Source organism: Petromyzon marinus, chromosome 57 (assembly GCF_048934315.1).
Source record: "Petromyzon marinus isolate PM22_M1 ecotype Great Lakes invasive population chromosome 57, UKy_Petmar_22M1.pri1.0, whole genome shotgun sequence".
Classification (NCBI taxonomy): domain Eukaryota; kingdom Metazoa; phylum Chordata; class Hyperoartia; order Petromyzontiformes; family Petromyzontidae; genus Petromyzon; species Petromyzon marinus.
The window spans coordinates 5,165,861-5,178,933 of NC_133723.1; the positions used below are offsets into that span (position 1 = coordinate 5,165,861).

The 13,073-nt window shown below is 43.3% G+C and overlaps 1 protein-coding gene across 1 annotated transcript in view; it reads left to right on the top strand.

Annotated features, from left to right (window-relative positions):
• The window catches only part of DUT (deoxyuridine triphosphatase), a 272,920-nt gene that overhangs the window by 46,126 nt on the left and 213,721 nt on the right, over positions 1-13,073 (top strand). The window lies entirely within an intron of this gene.

Sequence of the window (13,073 nt, forward strand, 5' to 3'; positions counted from 1 at the left end):
AAAACAATAAAATTATCACGACGTTTCGACTGTAACACAAACAGTCATCATCAGGTGTGAAAACCAACGGCAAGAAACATTTGAAAGAAGTGGCGGTTTGTATTTATTTATTTTTAAACGTTAGCGCCACGGATAGTGATTTTAAAAATAAATAAATAAATACAAACCGCCACTTTTTCAAATGTTTCTTGCCGTTGGTTTTCACACCTGATGATGACTGTTTGTGTTACAGTCGAAACGTTGTGAGAATTTTATTGTTTTATATATATTTTATTATTTTATTGTTTCCCCTTCTACGTGGTGACTTTACCGAAAGAACCAAGAATATGAATCACTGCAGTCACGAAAGCTTTAAATCAAAACTTAATGTATTCATTAATGATTTTACCGGGTAAGGCCCACTGAGCTAGTTTTCAGAAGCGACCTTGGCCACAAATGATAGCGCAACGAAGTGTGTGGCTCATCATCGTGTGGACATTCATCAAGCAGCCAAATACTCTAAACGCTTGACGGAGAGGAGCGGGGGGGGGGAAATCCCGGTGGGCCGGGAGAAACATCCACGCTTCGCAGGGCACGTTAAAGACCCCGTAATTTGGTAAAAGACGGAGAGAATGAGCGTGGTCGTGGTGGTGGTGGTGGTGGGGCCACTGCGTGTCGGCGTCACGATCCAAACTTTCCCAACTCCGAAAACAATTTGACTCGGCAAAATGTACTCGCTTGGGATCACCGCAGAGGCAATCATCGACCCCCGACTGTCAGCAGACTCCGTGCCCCAGGTCACTCCAGCATGCGGTGGCTCTTTGGTTTTAGTTTTTTTATAACTTACATTTGAAAGCGTATTTTAGCGCAAAAATAATAAGCAATGCATTTAATACGGCGGGGAATGGGTCACTATAGAATAGACGCTGTTAATTGAGACACATTGAGATTCACCCTGGTTGAACAAGAGTCAACTTGAAACTGAATCATTTACCCACTCATCATCTCAATCGTGCGCTCAATCAACTACTCGCTCACCCACTCGTCCATTCACTCACTTACCAATGTTGTATATGAGCCTTTTACAAATTGATATTAACAATAATATTTGCCGTTATATATATCATATTTTTTTAAACAAACAAAAAAAATCAATAAAACCCGTAAGCCAGGCACACGAAAAACCAGATGTCGATCATAAACAGGCCATTAATAAATAAAGAAATAATAAAACTCTCGAGGCGAGGATGTTAGCAGTTATCTGCGAAGATCTCCAGATGAACAAGAATTTGATGTGCCCTAAGGGAAGTCACGCAGAGGGAAGCCCTCCGCAAGCCAGAAACGAGGACGCCCAAGGGTTAAACCATATTTTTTTCCCCCTTTGTCATTAAAACAACGGTTAAAATTTAAAATGCAATAACAAGAATAAGCTAAAGTTAGCGGCCCTCGCGCTCACTCCAATTAAGACCAGGCCACCAGATACATCAGTGAATTATTATCCAATAATTAATTCGCTATCAAATGATTTTCACCTTTAATACTTTTACTGTTAAAACAAATCTTGGAGACAAAATACAGAGTCACATCAAAGGTTTTCGAGAAGGAATGAGACAACGGGCAAACTTGCGAAAGAGTTTAAACAATATCCCAAGCAACCCCGACCACCTTTGTCTCTCTCGCAGCGCGGAGAAGCAGGAACCACACCTTATCACGAGGGGCCATCTGGAGCTAGCCAGACGGGTTAATGAGAAAACACACACAACAGCCAGCGAACACGTTTTTAAGTTAAAGAAGTGGCTACACATCAGTCACACATAAAATTAAGAATAACGTGTTCACCTTACACGACATTCCATTACAGAACCTTACAGAACCAAGGGATATGGATTCCAACAATCAAGAAACGGACCTCTTAAACTCAGGATGAAAATTATTTTTCTTTTTAATAATTCCATCATAACAATGCGAACCTCGGTAAACCGAGAGGGGTGTCGGGAGGACGTAGTTACAAACACGAGTCTTGGCGAACATGGGACCAAATGGTATTTGAGAAATATAAAGTCGAAAGTATAAAGAGATAGGTACTCCCGACCACCTTTGTCTCTCCCGCAGAGCGCGAGAGAGGAATTTAAAGCCTGGGCAAACAGATCGTTATCGCAGGAGCCATCTGTACACACACACGAACTCACACACACACAGACCACGCCCCCCCCCCCTTCACTGCACAGAAAGAAGAATGTCTTTGAATATAACGGTCAGCGCATTTTCAAAAAGTTCAGTTAAGTCAGTCAAGACAGATCAGCGAGTCAAGACGTCCACAGGACGAGCAGTCGCATGGAGCGGCTGGCTCCGAGCCTTGCTGAGTAGCGAGGATCGCTGAGTCGCGATGGATCAACAAAAGTGAGTCATACAGCAGTGGAGGAAACCTGCTGTCAGCGAACCAGCACGGGCGCGTTCACGCACTTCAACAGAGAGAGAGCACGTGCGAATCAACTCACTCAACAGAAGAAAAAGCTTGGCCAGCCGCCTACAAAGTACCAGCGAATCAGCGCTGAGAGCGCTCGAGCATCTCCACAGAGAAAGCACGTGCAACGTGGCTCAACCAGCAGCGGAAAAGCTTGGACAGCCGCCAACAACTTCAGCAAACCAGCGACCAAGCGCGTGCGACTTGAGTCATACAGCAGTGGAGGAAACCTGCTGTCAGAGAGCCGCCAACAACCTCAACAAAGAGAGCGCGTGCGACTCGGCTCACTCAGCAGAAGAAAACTTGACCTGTCACCCGCGAGCGCAGCGTCAGATACTACAGCAACGGAAAGAGCGCGGCCAGCAACGCCAAGCAAGAGCGTGCAGCAGCTCATCCAGCAGTGGAGAGAAACTGCTGTCAGCGAACCAGCACGGGCGCGTTCGCGCATCTTCAAGGAGAGGGAGCGCGCGCCACCAGCGTGCCATCAGCACCAGCATCAGCACCAGCGCGTGCCAACAGCGTGCCACCAGCGTGCCACCAGCGTGCCACAGCGCGCAACTTCGCGTCACCAGGGTTGAGAGGGCAGCGGCCCCGCACTCAACACCCATCGGCGCACGACGGCGAGCGTCGTGCTGACTCATTCAGCCAGCTGTGGACAGAAACTGTGACAAGCCGTTCGTATGCCCCTCCCACACACTCTCCCTCACTCCCCACCGCGCCGCAACACACAGGAAACACATTTTGGACACAAGAGATGCTAATCTCGGCGTCTGCTTTACGCAAAGAATTGAACCAGTGATAACGAAGACACACGATACGCATATCGGGATAATCAAGAAGGGTTGCCACTCCAAGGTGGTGCATTAAAAATCAATTCATAACGAAAAATACTGCTGTCATTGAGTTGCATAATAATCAGTCGTCCTACTGTTAACAACGCGACAAGAAAATGTGTTAAGGATTGGATACGAATCAAAGACCGAGTGCCGTGTTGTGTAACAATTCAAGAATACGAGTTTGCATATTATAAGGTTAAGGTTTTGATAGAATAGTTCGCATGTTTTTAATCTCTCTCTCAACAACCGATCGATTGCGTTACGCGTCGGGAATTAACCACAGGTGCCGCTATCGAGGTGAAACAACGCAATCGTGATGGTATCATGTTAACGCTGTGTTGAAATTCCAAGATCGAGAGTTTTCATATCCAAAAATTAAAGTTAGCTAGGAAATACAATTGATTAAAGCAGGTTTGTGTGTGATTCTTCCTGAAATTCTGCATAATATTGTTCTGCGAATGAGATCTGAATCTTGGGGACCTATCATAAGCACACTATCACCACACATAATCCATAACACATAATTCATAATGTTCAATCGAGAGTAATGGTATCCTTATCGATAATACGGAATTAAAGAGCAGAGTAGAATCGACTCTCTCTCATTCGCGCTCACAACGCCTGCGTCACTGCATACGATTAATTGCGTTGTTCCAATTCATAACACAATCCTCGTCACCGAGGCTCGACCTGATAATCCATAACGACCTGCATTATCATAACCACGCCCACTCGCATAAATTAATACGATTACCCCTCGAATCAGCATAATTTATGCGCATAATTACATTTATTCACATAATTTCTGATAAATTATGTAAATTTAATTTAATTTTCATTATTTTCATCAATTTCATAACACCTATATATACAACACCAAAATAAAATAGAATGCGTATTCTAGTATTTAATTTATGTTCTTTCTACGTGACTTTACCAAAAGAACCAAAAAGTAATTCCTGTGGTCACGAAAGCTCCAAATCACGTTTAAATAGACGCGGTTTATTCCATCACCTATTTTGTTTAAGTGAGAATGTGTCGCCTGCCGTGTACCCACTGTTGTGTCTGTGCACACGCAGCTCCCTCTCTCTCTGTGTGCGATGCGGCTCTCGAACTATTCTGATCAAAGACAAAAGCCAAAAAATGAATCTCTCCCCTCCTTTGGAAGGTTGCCGACACCTGCTCGAGCAAATGGGACTCCTATCCTGTGCTCTCTCGAGTTCCCACTGGGTCACAAAGAAGTAACTTGAACCTCGAATCCCACAGTCCTATCCTGGGATTTTTTTTGTATTGTTTGTTGTTGTAACGTTCTGACCCATCCCTACTGACCATTTGTGAAATAATCGGATTCCTACTCACCTCCTAGCCCACACTCCGCCCCCACACTCACCATGCCCCCCCCCCCCTCTCCATGCCCCGCGACTATATAATCCCTCGTCACAACCATCTCTGAGACACACTTATTAAGCGTTTGTGCTTTCGCTACGTTGTCCCCACATGAAGAAGGACGCTTGTGTTGCACCCGAAACGTCGTCATTTAATTTAGTTTTCATTTGTTTTATTTATTTTTTTACTCACGTGAAAACCAAAGAGTATGAATCCTTGCAGTCACGAAAGCTTCAAATCTAGAAATCGGATTCCTCCAGTATAAATACACATTTTGATTCTGGCTGTAATGTCCTACTAAGCCAGAGGTCGTCAGCCAACATAACTATAAAGGGCATTTTTTTTCGAAATCGGTAAGAAACTCGACATTTCAAGAGCCGCAGTGCATGTGAATGGGAAACGGTGGTCCTTAATAGTCACGAAGCAGTTCATAAAGAGCCCCCTTGCGGCTACAGAACCGTAGTTTACCGACCCCCTGTATTAAGCAATATCACGCCACCTGCTGGCCAATCTGACGAATCGCTCAACTCTTGAACAGCGAGGAGTGTTGCCGCTTGATACGAAATGAGCATCTTGACGCGGGGGTGTTCACACACTCCAGTCCTCGCGGCACCACCACCACCACGACCACGCTCAGTCTCTCCGTCTTTTACCAAATTACTCCTCCCCATTGCACAAATCGCGACTTAAAAAAAAAACAGGCACTGGCCAAACATCCCAATGTGGCAGCACCCTCCTGAAAACAAAAAAAGGGTCTCGAGACTCGGTGAAGCTTTCCTTCGATTGATAGATCACAGTGGCTATATATTAACTACCTCGCCTGGTATACAGAAGGTCGTGGAGTTCGATGCCGACCCTGACGCCTGCGGGATATTTGGAGTTTGCGTCTCTCTCTCTCTCCCCGTGGTCGCGTGGATTTTTTTTAACCCGGTTCCTCCGGTGTTTTCCTCCACGTTATTTATCAACATCACGCGTTTAGAATATTTGGCTGCTATACATTTACACAAAAGATGATGATAAGCCACTTCTTTGTGTGATCACTTGTGGCCAGGTCGCTTTAAAAACAGAGTTATATGGCTCAGTGTGCCTTACTTGGTAAAATAAAAGTATAGCTTTTTGTTTATTATCACTCGTGCATATTAGATTGCTTCTACAGTGGACAGTGCGCTGAACCTTGCAATGCCTAAGGTCACCAGTTCGATTCCAGTCTCCTGGCACAGCAGTTAAATATTGCTGCAATTTTTTTGTTAAATCTCCTCCCACCTCCCCCTTCCCACCCCACCTCCCTCTATCCATCCAGAAACGCAAAAATTGTTCACCACGGTTTTAGCGTTGAGTTAATTTGATTTGTTACACGGATGATGGTTCTGTTTAGCCAATTTCCCAGCTCTCTTACACACGGGGGGTACCCATGCTGCTGCGCGAGCAGCAACACAAACAAAAGTTGCAGTTAGCCGAACCGGCAAGTATGGTTTCAAGATGATTTTAAGTTCAACCAGGTGAGAACTCCAGAGACCAGGATGTGAGGCTCATTTGCTAGAGTCAGTGAATGCGTGGGTGAGTCTGTGGGTAAGTGAGTGAATGGACGAGTGGGCGAGCGACTGGTTGAGCGAGCGCACGACTGAAATGATGAGCGAGTGGGCAAAATTATTCAGTTGTTTCAGGTCGATTGTTGTGTAACCAGGGGTGAGGACTCCAGATACCAGGACATAAGTCTCAAACAAGCGTTTAGAGCATTTGGCTGCTTCGCATTCCCGTATGATGAGCCACTTCGCTGAGATATCAATTGTGGCCAGGAGACTTCTGAAAAAGCTGCATAGCTCAGTGGGCCTTACCTGGTAAGAGAAAACATTGTTTCGTTTTTTTATTTGCAAGAGTGAAATAAAGAGTAGCATTCATAGAAATTAGAAATAAAACATCAGACATGTAACAGAATATTGTACTAATATGCAAACAGACAAGGCTATACGATATTCTTAGCTCTTTCGGTAAAGTCACGTTGAAGGGAAACAATTAAATAATAATAAAATATATAACAATAAAAATTCTCACGACGTTTCGACCATAACACAAACGGTCGTCATCAGGTGTCGGTTTGCATAAATTTATTTTTAAACGGTGTATTTATTTATTTAGAAAACAAAACGTCAGCGCCACGCGCAGCGATTTGGCAGTTTGTTTAGAAGGACTAGTCCATCTATGTTCTGAAAAGAGGAGGGGGGAGACGAAAAATTAATGTATGCTGTCTGAAAGCCACTGTAAGCGTGAACATTCAATTAAGACCTGAAATGGTTTATCAAATCTTTCCAATGATTGCTAAGCCAGAATCCATCTTCTCGGTTGAAATTGTCTCTGTGCTTATATATGTGGATAGCCTCATGAACGAATCTCTCATGGTAGCCAGATGGCTTACAAAGAACCTCTGTCTTGGAAAAGTCAATGTCATGTGAGCCTACTGAATTATAACAATGATCTGCCACGGCCGAGGTGTTGGTCCTACCGTGTTTAAGGTCTGCTTTGTCTTCACGAATGCGGTCCGAGACATGGTGTTTGGTTTCTCCAATGTAACTACTACCACAGAGGCAACTTAGTTTGTAGACACCAGGGTACTGTATGTCCGGAATCACATCTTTTACAGACAGAACCAGATCACGGATTTTATGTAATGTGTTGAAATGGACCTGGATCTTGTGTTTATTCAAAATTTTGGAGATCTTTTTTGTGATCCCCGCAATGTAGGGTAAAGTGATGGTTTTGAAAGGCTCCTCAAGAGGGTCCTTCTTCATGGTTTGAGTTATAGCTTTGCGGATTGTATAGTCGGAGTAACCATTAGCCTTAAGAGCTTGGTGTACGTGCTTGAGCTCACTGCCTATGTGTTCCTGGTCGGATATGCATTGGGCTCTATGATACAGAGTCTTGATGAGAGAATTCTTCTGTGATGGATGGTGGTGGGAATCCGGTTTCAGATAAGCATCCGTATGGGTAGCTTTCCTGTAGACAGAGTAGCTCATTGAACCATCAGGTCTCTTTTTAATTAGGACATCCAAAAAAGGTAGCTTGCCATCTTTTTCGACTTCCATGGTAAATCTGATGGCTGGGTGTATGTAATTGATGTGGTCGAAGAATTGGTCTAGAGCAGGCCGGCCATGTGGCCAGATGACACAAGTGTCATCCACGTACCTCTTCCATAAGGTTGGGCGCAGAGTGGCAGTCTGGATGGCGTCAGTCTCAAATTTCTCCATGAAAATGTTAGCTATAACCGGAGATAGGGGGGAGCCCATTGGGGTGCCCTCAGTTTGTTTGTAGAAAGTTCCATTCCAAGTGAAGTATGTATTGGTTAAACAGTGTCTCACCAGGGGGGGTACCTCAGTGTTTAGTCCTTGATGAACCAAGTCTTCAATTATTGCGATGGTGTCAGGTACAGGAACCTTGGTGAATAAGGAAACTACATCAAAACTGACAAGCAGGTCGTCTGGGGATAGGGAAATACCCTTGATTGTCGATACCAGGTGAGTAGAATTTTGTACCGCAGAGGTGGTTTTTCCAGTGAAAGGACGCAGGATTTCAGACAAAAAATGAGCCAGTTTGTAGGTGGGGGAGTTGATAGTAGAGACGATGGGACGAAGGGGTGTATCTACTTTATGTATTTTTGGTAAGCCGTATAATCTTGGTGGCCTGGCAGCAGAAGGTTTCAACGAAAACTGTTTAGATTGATCAATTAATGCGGTTGAATCAGAAATTATTTTGTTGGTTTGTGTGATGAGGCTGTTGGTGGGATCTCTTTTTATTTTTGTATAACTACCATCGTAGAGTAATTCTTTAATTTTGTTGTTGTATTCTATTTTATCCATGATGACAGTAGCATTGCCCTTGTCAGCTGAGAGGACTACAATATCATCCCTCTTTTTAAATTTATATAATTCAAAACGCTCATCTTTGCTGAGGTTGCTAGCTGGCATCTTAGCGTTTTTGAGGGTTGCAGCGATTTCAGATCTTGCTACGTCTGCAGCGATGTGACCCAGGCCACTGACAGCAACATCTACTTGGGCAATTATATCATTAACTGGTATGTGTTTAGGTGTGACTGCAAAGTTTAGACCTTTAGCTAAAACGGATTTCAGACCATTGGAAATAGAACTGTTACAGCGATTAATTACGACTTTGTTAACGTCTAACTTTTTGGTGTGTGGGTCCGGTCTTTTGTTGAAGAGGAGGTTAAATACATCGCTGCAGACGTAGCAAGATCTGAAATCACTGCAACCCTCAAAAATGCTAAGATGCCAGCTAGCAACCTCAGCAAAGATGAGCGTTTTGAATTATATAAATTAAAAAAGAGGGATGATATTGTAGTCCTCTCAGCTGACAAGGGCAATGCTACTGTCATCATGGATAAAATAGAATACAACAACAAAATTAAAGAATTACTCGACGATGGTAGTTATACAAAAATAAAAAGAGATCCCACCAACAGCCTCATCACACAAACCAACAAAATAATTTCTGATTCAACCGCATTAATTGATCAATCTAAGAGTTTTCGTTGAAACCTTCTGCTGCCAGGCCACCAAGATTATACGGCTTACCAAAAATACATAAAGTAGATACACCCCTTCGTCCCATCGTCTCTACTATCAACTCCCCCACCTACAAACTGGCTCATTTTTTGTCTGAATCCTGCGTCCTTTCACTGGAAAAACCACCTCTGCGGTACAAAATTCTACTCACCTGGTATCGACAATCAAGGGTATTTCCCTATCCCCAGACAACCTGCTTGTCAGTTTTGATGTAGTTTCCTTATTCACCAAGGTTCCTGTACCTGACACCATCGCAATAATTGAAGACTTGGTTCATCAAGGACTAAACACTGAGGTACCCCCCTGGTGAGACACTGTTTAACCAATACATACTTCACTTGGAATGGAACTTTCTACAAACAAACTGAGGGCACCCCAATGGGCTCCCCTCTATCTCCGGTTATAGCTAACATTTTCATGGAGAAATTTGAGACTGATGCCATCCAGACTGCCACTCTGCGCCCAACCTTATGGAAGAAGTACGTGGATGACACTTTTGTCTTCTGGCCACATGGCCGGCCTGCTCTAGACCAATTCTTCGACCACATCAATTCCATACACCCAGCCATCAGATTTACCATGGAAGTCGAAAAAGATGGCAAGCTACCTTTTTTGGATGTCCTAATTAAAAAGAGACCTGATGGTTCAATGAGCTACTCTGGCTACAGGAAAGCTACCCTTACGGATGCTTATCTGAAACCGGATTCCCACCACCATCCATCACAGAAGAATTCTCTCATCAAGACTCTGTATCATAGAGCCCAAAGCATATCCGACCAGGAACACATAGGCAGTGAGCTCAAGCACGTACACCAAGCTCTTAAGGCTAATGGTTACTCCGACTATACAATCCGCAAAGCTATCACTCAAACCATGAAGAAGGACCCTCTTGAGGAGCCTTTCAAAACCATCACTTTACCCTACATTGCGGGGATCACGAAAAAATATCTCCAAAATTTTGAATAAACACAAGATCCAGGTCCGTTTCAACACATTACATAAAATCCGTGATCTGGTTCTGTCTGTAAAAGATGTGATTCCGGACATACAGTACCCTGGTGTCTACAAACTAAGTTGCCTCTGTGGTAGTAGTTACATTGGAGAAACCAAACACCATGTCTCGAACCGCATTCGTGAAGACAAAGCAGACCTTAAACACGGTAGGACCAACACCTCGGCCGTGGCAGATCATTGTTATAATTCAGTAGGCTCACATGACATTGACTTTTCCAAGACAGAGGTTCTTTGTAAGCCATCTGGCTACCATGAGAGATTCGTTCATGAGGCTATCCACATATATAAGCACAGAGACAATTTCAACCGAAAAGATGGATTCTGGCTTAGCAATCATTGGAAAGATTTGATAAATCATTTCAGGTCTTAATTGAATGTTCACGCTTACAGTGGCTTTCAGACAGCATACATTAATTTTTCGTCTCCCCCCTCCTCTTTTCAGAACATAGATGGACTAGTCCTTCTAAACAAACTGCCAAATCGCTGCGCGTGGCGCTGACTTTTTTTTCTAAATAAATAAATACACCGTTTAAAAATAAATAAATTTATGCAAACCGACACACCTGATGACGACCGTTTGTGTTATGGTCGAAACGTCGTGAGAATTTTTATTGTTTTATATATATTATTATTTAATTGTTTCCCTTCAATGTGACTTTACCGAAAGAGCTAAGAATATGAATTACTGCAGTCACGAAAGCTTTCAATCAAAATTTAAGGCTATACGAGCCAAATACAATTTATGGGAGTCCCGTTTACCATGGAATTCCAGTTTATCATGGAATTCCAGTTTACCGTGGGAGTTCAGTTTACCATGGGAATCAAGTTTACAATGGAAGCCCAAATTTTGATTTAAAGCTTTCGTGACTGCAGTGATTCATATTCTTGGTTCTTTCAGTAAAGTCACGTTGAAGGGAACAATAAAATAATAATATATAATATATACAGTCATCATCAGGTGTGATAACACCTGATGATGACTGTTTGCGTTACAGTCGAAACGTCGTGAGAATTTTATTGTTTTATATATATTATTATTTTATTGTTTCCCTTCAACGTGATTTTACCGAAAGAACCAAGAATATGAAAAATGGAAGCCCAGTTTACTCTGGGAATGCATTTGACCATGTAAATCCATTTGCCCATGTAAGTCAAGTTTACTATGGACCCCAACCCTTGACCCTGGCCTGTACCTCGGAAATATGACACAAAAGTCAGATTTGTACAATTGCATCGTGATACATTTATAATTATTGTACACAGCCCTCGATTGTAGCTTTTCATATACAGTAAACCCTCGTGATACGCGAGTTCTATAGAGTTTGGCATATTCGCGAGTTTCTAAATGTATACAAATTGCTTATTTGTGACCCACCGGACTCCGGTATTCGCGAACTGTGTACTACGTAGTGTCTACAGACCATCGACACCGGGGAGGTGTGCGCAGAATGTTGTTAAATTTGAAACGGTCTGCGAAAATTAGGCACGCGCCCTCGGCTGCCCGCTGAAACCTCGGCTGCCCTCATTGTGAATAATGTTTCTGCGCTCAGGAATTCTGGATTCGAGAGCATTTTCAAGAACGTATCCCTCGCGAATAGAGAGGGTTTACTGTATAGTCCCTAGCTGCCCTGCTCACTGCCCTGGCCTCATAGTAGTGATACAGGCACTATGGACTTCCTCTGATTCTTCCTTCATTATGTTGATGAAGGGTGATACAAGTGACTTGAAGAGCTAGAGGCCAATTTGCCTCATATCCACAATCATTCAAATGTATAATGCGCATTCCATCCTAGGATCCCAATGCACAATGCATGAAAAAGCAGAAAACAAAAACAGAACCAGGGCAACTGACCAAACTGAAGAGTGGCAGTTTAAAGAGATGGGTTTTCAAAGTAGACTTAAAAACATCTACCGACTCTGATTGCCTGATTTCAATTGGCAAGTCGTTCCATAGCTTGGGTGCTACGCTAAGAAAAGCCTGATCATCAAAAGACCTGTAATTGCTGAGTAGTTGGAGATCAAAATATCTTAAGGACCTTGATGGAATATAGAAATGTATTAGTTCTTGCAAGTAATGTGGGGTGAGCCCTTTTAAAGCCTCATAGGTCAATAGCAGTGTCTTAAAATCCACTCCGAATTTGACTGGTAGCCAATGAAAAGAGCACTGGTGTAATGTGTTCACGGAATGGTGTACCTATAAGTAGTGGCATTCTGAACAAGCTGCAGTCTGTTCAATACTTTGCTCGGAATCCCAACCAGTAAGGCGTTGAAGTAGTCGAGTCGGGAAAACACAGAAACATGGACCAGTCCTCTCCAGGTCAGCAGGTGACAGGAAGCGATGCATTCTGGCAATATTTCTTTGGGGGTAAAGGAGATTTTAACCACCTTAGATATATGTGCCTCAAAGGATAATAGGATAATGATGAGTCAAACTGAACACCGAGATTTCTAACCTCCCGTGCGGGACAGACATCGTGACCATCATTCAACAAACTAGGCGAACCCAATTTTAGAAAGATACAGAGGGGAGCCGATAAATAGGGCTTAGGTCTTGTCGCCGTTGAGTTGCAAAAAGTTTTGGCGCAACCATGAATTCACTACTGCGAGTGATGCAGACAGCGCAGAAGAAGCTGTTGCATAGTCTGTTCTTGACCGCATATAAACGTGTCATCTGCATAGCAATGGTAGGATAAGCCGAGATGTCAGAGTAGAATACACAAGGGCCAAGCACAGATCCCTGCGGAACACCACAGAGAACCGATCTAATTTGTGAATTGAAGCCGTCCTTTGCGACGAAGTACCTAAGATTATTTAAGTAAG